General features: G+C 38.8%; 1 pseudogene; it reads left to right on the top strand.

The window, feature by feature from the left end:
* Positions 1-7,158: 7,158 nt before the first annotated feature.
* LOC123802328 (eukaryotic translation initiation factor 2A pseudogene) lies at positions 7,159-7,954 on the top strand (annotated as a pseudogene).
* The last annotated feature ends 3,777 nt before the right edge of the window (positions 7,955-11,731 follow it).

The following is an 11,731-nucleotide window of genomic DNA, read 5'->3' as shown; positions in this document are numbered from 1 at the left end:
AGTTGCAAATGCCCTTGAGAGGGACACACCTTAAGTTCCTTTGCGTGATCTTCTTTAAATTTCAGTGTATAAGAGTAAGACACCCCTGGAAATGGGTCCGGGACCAGACCAGGGAGCCGTGGGTATGCCACGCTCTAATTATGCCTACGTATTAGATTTTCTAACCCAAGAGTTTTTAAAGTAAAAGCTTTTATCAACAAGCCTTCTATTAACAGAGAAATTTGCATTTTAAAATTTCCATTGACAGAGAGAGAAAAGCCCGACTAAAGAACCGTAAAGTCAGGGGAAGATGAGGACATTGGCTGGGATTCAGGCCCTACCCGAGACGGGAAGGCCTGACTGTCCGCTCTGCCGCGAATCTGCTACATTTTGGGTAATTCGCTTCATCTCTCTGGGCCTACGTTTGCTCATCTCTACAGTAAATTGGACCAGATGATCCCTAATGTCCCCTCATTGCCTTTGTTTTCCAAAGAACAATAACAAGAGAAAGAGAAAATGAGTAATTTAAATTTTCCCTTCAACTAGGTTTAAAATTACCACCTTAGGCTGACAGATCTGAGTTATTTTCTATGATTCAGTGAATTAAAAAATAAAATACGGAAAAAAAAATATTGGAGAAAAGGGAAAAATGGTTTAGGCAAAGCAATAAAGTCATTACTTAATATTGAAGCTCCAGGCTTTGCGGTTTTGAGTAGAATTTGAAGTTGGAGGAGTATTTTATTTCTTGCCACCTATTAACCCAGTCTCTAAAAGAGGTAACTTCCTGCCTTCTGACGGACTGTGGTAATTTCTGACATCTTTCAGACAGTGTACTAATTACATTATTAACTGCATATGAATTTCATTTCTAAAAGTAGGAAGTGAAATAATTGTTAAGTTTTTGCCTGAAGACTTGAGACCATCCTACATAACTGAATGAATCCCATCACGGTGAATTTCACTATGAATGCACACGTGAGTAGTAATTGTTGATGGGAATACAATAAATCCACCTAGTTTAAAAGTGCCAAGGGGTAGTAATGAGTGAGTGCAGTTACTCCTCGATGAAATTAGCTAGAAAGATGATTACAAATTGTTTATAAATGTAGATTTTTTGAAGGAATTTCCAGTTCCAAATAATTTTCTTGGAACATATCATATATTTCTTTAAATAATCCCCAGTATCAATATTTTGCTCCTTCACCATCTTAAGACTCAAAGATGATAATAGTGTTTGGTGTTTTGGTCATAATACAGGGTGAGTGAACGCTCCTGTATGAGATAAAAGCAAAAAAAGTTGTAGGAAACAAGATGGTAAGAAGCCAAATTTGCATAGATCAGGGAGTGCCCTAAAGGGGCTCTTTATCTCAGCATGAGAATGTCCTTTACCAATTTGCCAATCAAGAGTTCATTATAACAGGATTCCATCACTAAATCTGTAACTAATAATGTAAGACGTGAGATGGATTTGTAGGTCCACTGTTTTAGGATTTGGCAAAATTGAGAATCTTCCTCACTGGTTGACCAGGAGTGTCTCCGAGAAGGGTATTTCGGGATACCAAGAGAAAAAGAGTCAGTTCCAGAGTTTGTTAAATGGTGCCTCTTCGAGGCAGTCGTAGTAACTTCTAGGTGTTGTTCCTGTGGCTTTCTCTCCTTGCCCCCGCCACAAACCTGCGTACTCATTCAGTCAACCGGGGAGGCCCAGGGATTTGCCCCCAACTCACAGCTCAGTTTTATGGAGACCAGATGACGCTCTTATAAACGGTGTGTGCTGGGGGAGGGAGGGACCCCGATCTCATTCAACACCATTCATCTCATTGATCAGTCATGGGGGCCAACCATTCACAATTCTCTTATTTAATCTGAGATTCGTACAAAGATAACATCTGATGGAAGCTCTCTTAATAAGGCACCAAGAGACTGTATTTTTCACTGTTCTCTAATAAAAACATAGACTAGAGGCTTCTACGGTCTCCTAACAAAGAGATTCTACAGACGTTAGGTTTCTTTCTTTTTATAGAAAGCCTCTGGGAAAAGAGGTACATCTTGGAATAATGTACCGGAGACCAATAGACAATGCTCAAAATCTATTAATTCTGCTTCCACATTTTTTAGAAAAGAGACATTATAACATGATGAATGCCAGGTTTGTGTTGTTATCATTTTAATGACAACAAAATGTATTTGGCCTGCCTTTATAACAATGTCTTAGAAATATTAGCATATTATAGTGAGATCGTATATTTTATATATGTAATAGTGATAAAAGGAAGAGATTTGCATAAGTCAGTGTTTATTAAAAATTTCTGGCCAATTTGCCCCATTCTGACATGTCAGAGGAGCAGAAATTAGGCTGGTGGTTAAAAAACACTTTTTCCATGCTATACGTAACATAGACCATGAACAGTTACGTTACACTGGTTTGTTTGGGTTTTTTTCCTTTCCTTTACGTTATATTGGATAACTATTGTCAGGGAGGAAGAACTCCCACTACCTCTCAGGTCCTTCTAGCTGGACTAAGAATCAAATTGACATGAGACAGATTAACAGGAGAAAATCCAATTTACTTGCATATGTACAGGGAATTCACACAGACGTGGAAAAATTCCAAAGACAGTCAGGCAAAATGAGGTATATATGTCATTCTGAACTAAGGAGAAGGGGGTTGGGGGTCTGGGACTTAAAAGGGAAAAGAATGCAATTCACAGGGAAAGGATAAAGAGCAAGCATTTGGTAAATAAATGTTTGCTAGGCCACTCCGAAACCAAGGGACAAAGACAGGACTCTGATGCACCAGGCCTCGCTAGGTTCCTCCCTGTGCACCACACCTGCTTCCTATCATAATGTAGGTATCTGCAGTGATAGCCCTCTTCCTGGAGCAGGTCCTCTACCTAACCTCTTTTTAACCAGTTGTGAAGGAGATAAAGAGCTTTCCCCAAATCTGCTGGATTTTGATAGCTTCTAATTCAAAATAATCTTTATGCCAAAGTGACCCATCTTGGGGCGGTCTGCGCTTGGCCCCTACATTACTTGTGAGAATATCTAACTCAGGGTTTGGACCCAGTGACTTACCAGAAATTTGTATCTCCCATCCCTGACTTTTTCATTTTTACAATGAAATTTCCAGAAACAACCTCATAAGGCCAAAAGAACAGATTTGCAGTTCAAGACAAATCTTGGGCCATTGTTTTCCCAGTGGGGAAAGAAAAAGAAAAATGAAGAATGTCATCTATTAACTTTATTGTACAGAGTAGCTGGAATATTAAGAAATAACCTCTGAACTTAATTTATTGATAAGGACATTCTTTTGAGTTTAAAGAATTTAGAGATATAAAATGTATACAGAAATCAGAGCTCAAAAGAATCTAACAATCTGATAAAAATTGAACACATTTCTTTTGCTGAATTGGCAGGATCATGAATCAGCTGCTTGAGGATGTCCATAATATGACTTTTTTTTTTCAACAGGTGGGTTCCAATAGTTGGCAGTTAATACACGTTGATCTGGAGATGAGACACAGAAACTGTAAAAGTCAGATGGAATTCCTTGGCACATTCTGAACTGATGGAAAATCCTACCATTTCTCCCGATCATCTCCGCATGCACTGTTTATAAGCCTCTCGGCTTGTGGGCAGGTATAGTTGGGGCAGGGATAGTTGCGCCCACCTCATTATTTCTCGGAGCATCTGGTTCTTTCCACTCACCGCCTGCTGTTACTTTCTGAAAGCACTTTCACAGACCCATTAGCCTGTGGGCAGCCGTTTACTGCTGAGCCGTTCTCCGCTAAAAGCCATCAGTAGCCCCGATCCAACTGAGAACCGAAGAAGGTTACAACAGAGTATCTTGCTTTTACCAAAGGGGGAGACCATGGATTTACAGCAGTGTCAGTGTGCGTGTTCTCAAGGGGGTTCCCATTAGAAACCCACAGAGAGCCTTACAGCAGGGTCCCTAACACAAATGGTCACTGACATTAGTTGACTGTGTTGAATCCTTTAAAGGACACTATCCCTTGAGCCCTCCTAGACCACATGTTTTCAAGTCCAAATTGTTTCTAAGTTATTTATTTATTTATTTATTTATTTATTTATTTATTTGCATTTTTTTAATGATTTTTTATTATATTATGTTAGTCACCATACAGTACATCCCCGGTTTCCGATGTAAGGCTCGATGATTCATTAGTTGTGTATAACACCCAGTGCACCATGCAATACGTGCCCTCCTTACTACCCATCACCGGTCTATCCCATTCCCCCACCCCCCTCCCCTCTGAGGCCCTCAGTTTGTTTCTCATAGTCCATAGTCTCTCATGTTTCATTCCCCCTTCTGATTACCCCCCCTTTCTTTATCCCTTTCTTCCCCTACTGATCATCCTAGTTCTTATGTTCCATAGATGAGAGAAATCATATGATAGTTGTCTTTCTCTGCTTGACTTATTTCACTTAGCATTATCCTGTTTCTAAGTTATTTAGAGCTGAAAGGCCATAATAGTATTAAAAACAATTTCGTAAATTACATAGCCATATCCTGATTACAAAATGCTTTCAACCCCTTATCTTCCTTATTTAACAAAGCATGAAAGATGCTGGTTATCATCTTCCTTATTTAACAAAGCATGAAAGATGCTGTTTATCATGCAGTGGAAATAACACAATTTGTTGTGTTCTAACAGGGCCAGCCAGTCATGATATCCTGGTGACTCTCAAAATTCATGTGAACAGTATATTCATTCTCCAAACTCATGAAGGCAGAGAAGAAAGATGAAGGATAGATTTTTGGTGAATGGTTATGCATCAAACTTACATAAAAAGAGGTGGCATCTATTTTTGACCTGAGACCAGAAACCCACGGAATCACATTCTTAAAAGATTTCACTTACTGTGCAACGAAAAAATCGTCACTAAAGGAACATACTAACACGGGTATTTGACATTTCCACCTGTCTTGGAAGCTTTGAGAAACAATTTTAAATGACTAGGAAAGCACATTTATAGTAACCTTTTTCTCTATCTTATAAGCTTATTATATATTTTAGAAATGAAGGAATTTCTTGTAATATATTCCTACAAGTAAAGTCACTCTCAAATTCATATAACATTTATATAATTTTGTTCAGAAGAATATATTATGGCTTATTTTAAATTGCCTAACTGTTGGAACAGTATCTGGGCATAAATATGGACAGGACAAAGAGCATAGAATATACTAAAATTTAATCATACAAATATTTTCTATCCAATTCCATTGGACAGAAAAGATGGAATTGTTATCCATTCATAGAATATAAAAATAAAGCAAAAAATACTCTAAATTGGACGCCCTTCAGCAGCTTTGGCCAAACTATACAGATGAGTTAAACAAGCTGATTTTTTTTTTATACTTGATACTCGGGTAACGCTACTTCCTCACAATTTTTAAAATTTATTTTGCAGTTTCCTGCACTAAAAATTACAGAAGCTATGACTAAAGTAAAATAAAATGTAGAATTAAATAAAAACTCAAGAAAAGTTTTGATCGGGTTTCCGAGGGTCCTTGAAATGGAGTATCTCACTCTTTTAATTAAACAAATAAATGTCAACATATTGAACTGAACTCTCTTCGTCCATCCGGGGAAGGAAATTTTAGAACTGGATGCTCTCAATCACCCTGTTTGGTTGTGTCTCCACCCTCCCCCCACCACCCATGGGTGATCCATTGATCAGCCAGGGGGAAACTCCAGCGGTGGGAAGAGGGGGTTAGGCTCACAAGCACTGTGTTTGGTGTTCAGTTTTGTTAATAGCAATTCTGATTCTTCCCGGTGCATCCAAAGGAATGGAGATGCAGATACCTTAGGTGGTAAGGGCAATGGTCTCCGTCCTCTGCTAGTGTTCTGTTATTTCTCTACAGATTTTCTACGGCCTTTGCACATCCTTAATTGCTCAATATCTCTTACATTATCCAAGGTCAGAAAAACCATATGGCTTTATAAAGATCAAAGAGTAGAGTCAGGAACCCACACTTTTTAAGTAAAGAACTCCCCTATTACCGATTTTAGAATCAAATGCACACGGCCCACTAACTATAAAAAATTTATGTGGCCAAGTTAACCTACTTGGAAGAAGAAGAATGTGTCCGTTAGGGCCGAAAGGACAAGCCCATCTTCCAGTGGGAAAATAGTAGAGTGTAGACATTAAGGGAAACAAAATTAAAGACACTGGATTGAGAGACTCCAAGTGGTAGGTACGAATGACAGAAAATGGAGAAATTAAATGAGAAATTAACCCCTCAGCCTCTGAGGTCACTCTTTGTGTTGAAATTCAGTTGTTTTAAAGAGTCTTTATTACTGGAGACATGATTTTCTCATAGCCAAGGAGAAAGTTCAATTACTGCGCCCAACTAATCGTCGTTTTAAATCATTTTTGTGTAAAGATTGAGTGTATTGGACGGATTTGTCATACTCAGAATGAAACTGGTACAGATGAAATGCCTGTTAAGGGGCATTAACTTCACTATTTTCTCATTTGCTATAAAAGCCTGGCAAGTACCAAGAGTTGGGATAGACTGGGGCTCATTATCAGCCAAGTAAGGGAGAGAAGAGCTTCCTGATGGGTTTAAAAACAAGTAGCTTTTGGTTTAGAGTCTAGGGAAAGTTAGGGGGGAAAAAAGTCTCTGTCTTGTTTTCTAGGGTTGATGAGTTATCTCTCTTCTGCTGTTATAACTCACTTGTTTTCTACATCCCACCGCCCCAGATATGTTAATGGGTTTCTCTACTTCAACCCCATTTTTCCAGTCGTTACCACCCATGTGCCAATCAAACAATTACCTTGTCATTCCTTTTATAAGACCTTCTGTAAAGACCCACAGAATCCTTTCAGAATTACGGAGATCCAGTAATATTCAGATCATAAACATTGTTTTATTGAGCGTTTCATGGATAATTTGAGTAAAGAAACAAACGCCAAACTAGTAAATATTCTATGGAAATAAAGGGAGTATTTAAAAATTATTGAAATTTATTAAAAGCTGACATATGTTGTTTTTATGGCTTTTAGAGATTCTTGACGAAGGGAGTTGTGAGCAATTTTAATTGATGTATTTCAACTGTTGTCCAGTATGAGTTCACAGCAACAAACGGAGGACGGGCTGGAGCGCAGTTCCCAAAACTGGCTTCTTGCTGATGTAGCTCAAACTATGGTTTTATGCTTGCCAAGTGTGATTCTGTGTTTGAGTCTGGAACCAGTCGTCATAATGCAGCCTTGACAGTCCTCATGGACACATTTGAGTACTAGCTAAATTGGGAAAGCTGAAGAGACAAAAAAGGGTGGGATGTTACAAACTACAAACTTATTTCTGATTCTAAATATGTCCCTTTATGCTCAGATGGCGAGCGCCTTTTAACAAGGTACGTGTCTTCCCGGGTTCCATGTTAACATTGGGTGTGAGCCTCGGCATTAGCCTGGCTCTATCTTGCACAAGTGTGTGCCATCAAATCAGAAATATGGCAGGTTCCTTGGCACCCATTTTTGGATGGACCGTTTCCAGGAAAAACAATGACTTACCAAGCAGTTCCAAGTGACGTACCCAGTGAAGAACATAAACCTGCAGTGGTTTACAGATGCCCAGGAAATAAACCAATCGCCAATTCTAAACGGCGTGAGGAAGAGCCATCGCTGAACGTAAAATCGCAACTGGGAAATGAAAAACCCCTATCAAAAAGAGGCTGAGAAAGCTGAAGAGCAGGGTGTGAGAAGTGGCCAGAGTCCTCCTGATCGGCCCACTCCTCCCCACAGAGCCACCACCAAAGACTGCCACTCAACCACCTCTTGAGAGCCTGAGACAGGTAAGCAGGTCAAGAACCCAAACAAGCAGCTCCAAGCAATCGAACAACTGAGAGAAGCAGCACCTGGAAAACGGCTAGAAAAACACTATTCAAAGAAAATGCAGCAAGAGAGAGCCTTTCTCCAGGAGCTGGAAGACACGGATTTGGGGATTTAAAGATTCAGGGAAAGCAAGTTCTCAAAAATTGAGACAAACACATCTGTTAAATCCACCGGCATCTATCAACTACCCATGTGTCCACTCTTAATGTTCATCTTTAACTTTAACCATTTATCTAGGATTAAAAAAAAGAAATAGAACAAGAAACCATAAAATATGTAAGAATATATCTAACGAGGGATGTCCAAGAACCCTACAGAATTGCCCCCTGTTTCAGAATCACCAATTTGGAAGTTGACCTACATGTACACGGTAAATTTATTTTTGACAAAGATACTAAGGTGATTCAATGAGAAGTAGAAAGTCATTTCCACAAGTGATACCAGAACATTCGACATAGACCCTTTACTCATAACCACACATTTAAAAACTTGGAATGGATCACAGATATTAATTAAAAATCTAAAACTAAAACATCTCGAAGAATATGTAAAACAGAATAAAAATTTCATGATATTGGATAAACACACACACACAACACACACCCCCCTGAATCTTATAAGAAAAAATAATTAATTACTTGAACTTTGTTAAAATTAAAGCTATTTTTCTTCTAAGGATTAAGAAAATCACACAATCTGGGGCACCTGGGTGGCACAGCGGTTGGGCGTCTGCCTTCGGCTCAGGGCGTGATCCCCGCGTTATGGGATCGAGCCCCACATCAGGCTCCTCCCTGTGAGCCTGCTTCTTCCTCTCCCACTCCCCCTGCTTGTGTTCCCTCTCTCACTGGCTGTCTCTATCTCTGTCAAATAAATAAATAAAATCTTTAAAAAAAAAAAAAGAAAATCACACAATCAAAACAAAAAGGGAAGGAACAGCATGACAAAATATTTGCAATACAAACATCAAATATAGGACTAGGTTTCCAGACTACATGAAGCATTCTTACAACTCAGTAATAGGAAAACAAGTGACCCAATAAAAGAGACAAAATATTGAACAGTCCTTCACAAAATAAGATAAAAAAATCCCCCCAATACAAATGGCCAACAGACACATGAAAAAATGCTCAACATCATTCGGCATCAGGGAAATGCAAATTAAAACCACAATGGATACGACCTCACACCTGTCAGAATAGCTAAAATCAACAACACGAGAAACATCAGGTGTGGCTGAGGATGTGGAGAAAGGGGAACCCTTCTGTACTGTTGGTGGGAATGCAAACTGGTGCAGCCACTCTGGAGAACAGTATGGAGGGTCCTCAAAAAGTTAAAAATAGATCTGCCCTATGACCCAGCAATTGCACTACTAGGTATTTACCCAAAGGTTACAAACATAATGGTTTGAAGGGACACATACACCCCAATGTTTGTAACAGCAATGTCCACAATAGCCAAACTATGGAAAGGGCCCAGACATCCATTGACAGATGAATGGATAAAGAAGATGCGGTATAGAAACACACACACACACACACACACACACACACACACACACACACACTGGAATATTAGTCAGCCATCAAAAAGAATGAAATCTTGACATTTGCAACATTGTGGATGGAGCTAGAGGGTATTATGCTAAGCGAAATAAGTCAGTCAGAGACAGACAAATACCTTATGATTTCATTCATATGTGGAATTTAAGAAACAAAACAGATGAACATAGGGGAAGGGAAGAAGAAATAAAATAAGATGAAAATAGAGAGGGAGGCAAACCATAAGTGACGCTGACCTCTAGGGAACAAACTGAGGGTTGCTGGAGGGGAGGGGAGTGGGGGAAGAGATAATTGGGTGATTAAGGAGGGTACTTGATATGATGAACACTGGGTGTTATATGCAACCGATGGATCACTAAATTCTATCCCTGAAAACTAATAATATAGTATATGTTAACTAAATCGAATTTAAATAAAGAATTTTTTAAAAGGACCCCAGTACACAAATTTCCCTCCAAAAAATACACAAAGGGTGCTCAATATCAAAGGTCAGCAGGAAAATGCAAATTCCAACCACAATCAGATAGCACCACCCACCTTCTAGAATGGCTGGAAGGACTGACCTGAGGACGTAGAGCTGCTAGACTCTCATACGCTGTGAGTGAGATTACGACAGTTTGACAACTTCGTAAACAAGGTAAACATACACTATCATAAGAAGCAGCCCTTCCGCTACCGAGTATTTACCCAAGAGAGAAGGAAATGTGTATAAAAAAATTATGACATCGGTGTCCATAGCATCTTCATTTATAATAACCAAACACTGGAAGCTTCCCAAATGTCCATTAATAGACTTATAGGTAAATAAAATATAGTATATTTATTCCATTGAAAACCACTCAGTAATAATATGCAACAACATTTTGATACATACAACATGGATGGATCTCAAAATAGTCTTGCTGAGTGAAAGAAGACACAGAAGGCTATCCCTGCCTTATGATTCCATTTTATGAGATTTCAAGAAATGCAATGTAATCCATAATGGTGGAGAACAGATCATTGATTGCTGGGACAGGGTTGGAGGGAGGGAGAGATGGCCCAGGGGCACGAAGTAACAGGAGATGAAAGTGGTTAGTGCCTTGATTATGGTGACGATTTCACAGAGCATACATATGTCAAAATTCTTCACATTGTGCAGCTTAAATATGTGTAGTTTACTGTGAATTAATTATATCCCAACAGAGTCGAAAAAGTAAAGTTTAAGTTGACACACAATTTAACCCACTGAGACAAATTGCAATTTTAGTCTGTAGCTTTATTTTTTGACAAGGCTCAGATCATGAAATAATCTGAAGAATTAGATTATTCCTGAATGTTATACATTCCTTGAGGTTACTTTTGGGATTCTTTCCCATCATGTAGTATCATCTAGAAATCTAATATAGCCAATTGCTGCTCAAAGAGGTCATGTGGTTTCCCAAAATTCCTATCACAGTTTCTAAAATTAAAATATCTGGTTTAAAAAATATCTTTTGGAATGTCACTAGCAGGCTTTTAAAAAATGCTAAAGGAGAGATATAAGAATACACACATTTTTCAGTTAAAAAAATCAAAGAGAGTAGTTGCCAAATGCAGAAATCTAAGTAGAAATTAATTCATTGTCATCTGACATTTGGTATTGTTCTTCATTCCCACGTTAAGAGCCTTCTCTAAGGGCCGAAGATTACGCCTGAAAGATATTAGCTAAGTCAGGGCACCTGGGTGGCACAGCGGTTAAGCGTCTGCCTTCGGCTCAGGGCGTGATCCCGGCGTTCTGGGATCGAGCCCCACATCAGGCTCCTCCACTGGGAGCCTGCTTCTTCCTCTCCCACTCCCCCTGCTTGTGTTCCCTCTCTCGCTGGCTGTCTCTATCTCTGTCGAATAAATAAATAAAATCTTAAAAAAAAAAAAAAGGATATTAGCTAAGTCAATTGATACTAAAATGAATGAAATAAAGACTATTTTTTAAGCATGGTAACATGTGTTGGACATGAATTAAAACATGAAAAATGGAAGTAAATTCTCAGAGATTTTTTTTAACAGAATCTCAGGAGGCAATAGGTGTACAGGTCCCACATTTCAAAACAAAAAGTCTCGACCGTGATGAATGCAAATGTCAAGTGCCATCTTACAGAAACTCCTCTGTAGGATAAATATTTTCATTGCATAAATGGGAGACAATTTGATAAGGATTCTGGAATTTGGTGGGAAAAACAAATCATACTAACATCCAGGAAACTTGACTAAGATCCAAATATTTATACATAATTCCCTCTGCAAGTCACATCTGATATCTGAGATCTTGGAGCACTAGTTTCATTACTAGAAAGGTTGATTGAGTTACCAAAGGG

The sequence above is a fragment of the Ursus americanus genome, chromosome 31 (assembly GCF_024610735.1).
Source record: "Ursus americanus isolate L20-20 chromosome 31, mUrsAme1.1.p, whole genome shotgun sequence".
NCBI lineage: Eukaryota > Metazoa > Chordata > Mammalia > Carnivora > Ursidae > Ursus > Ursus americanus.
Note: the sequence above shows the minus strand (reverse complement) of the source record. Positions and strands in the feature narration are given on the sequence as shown.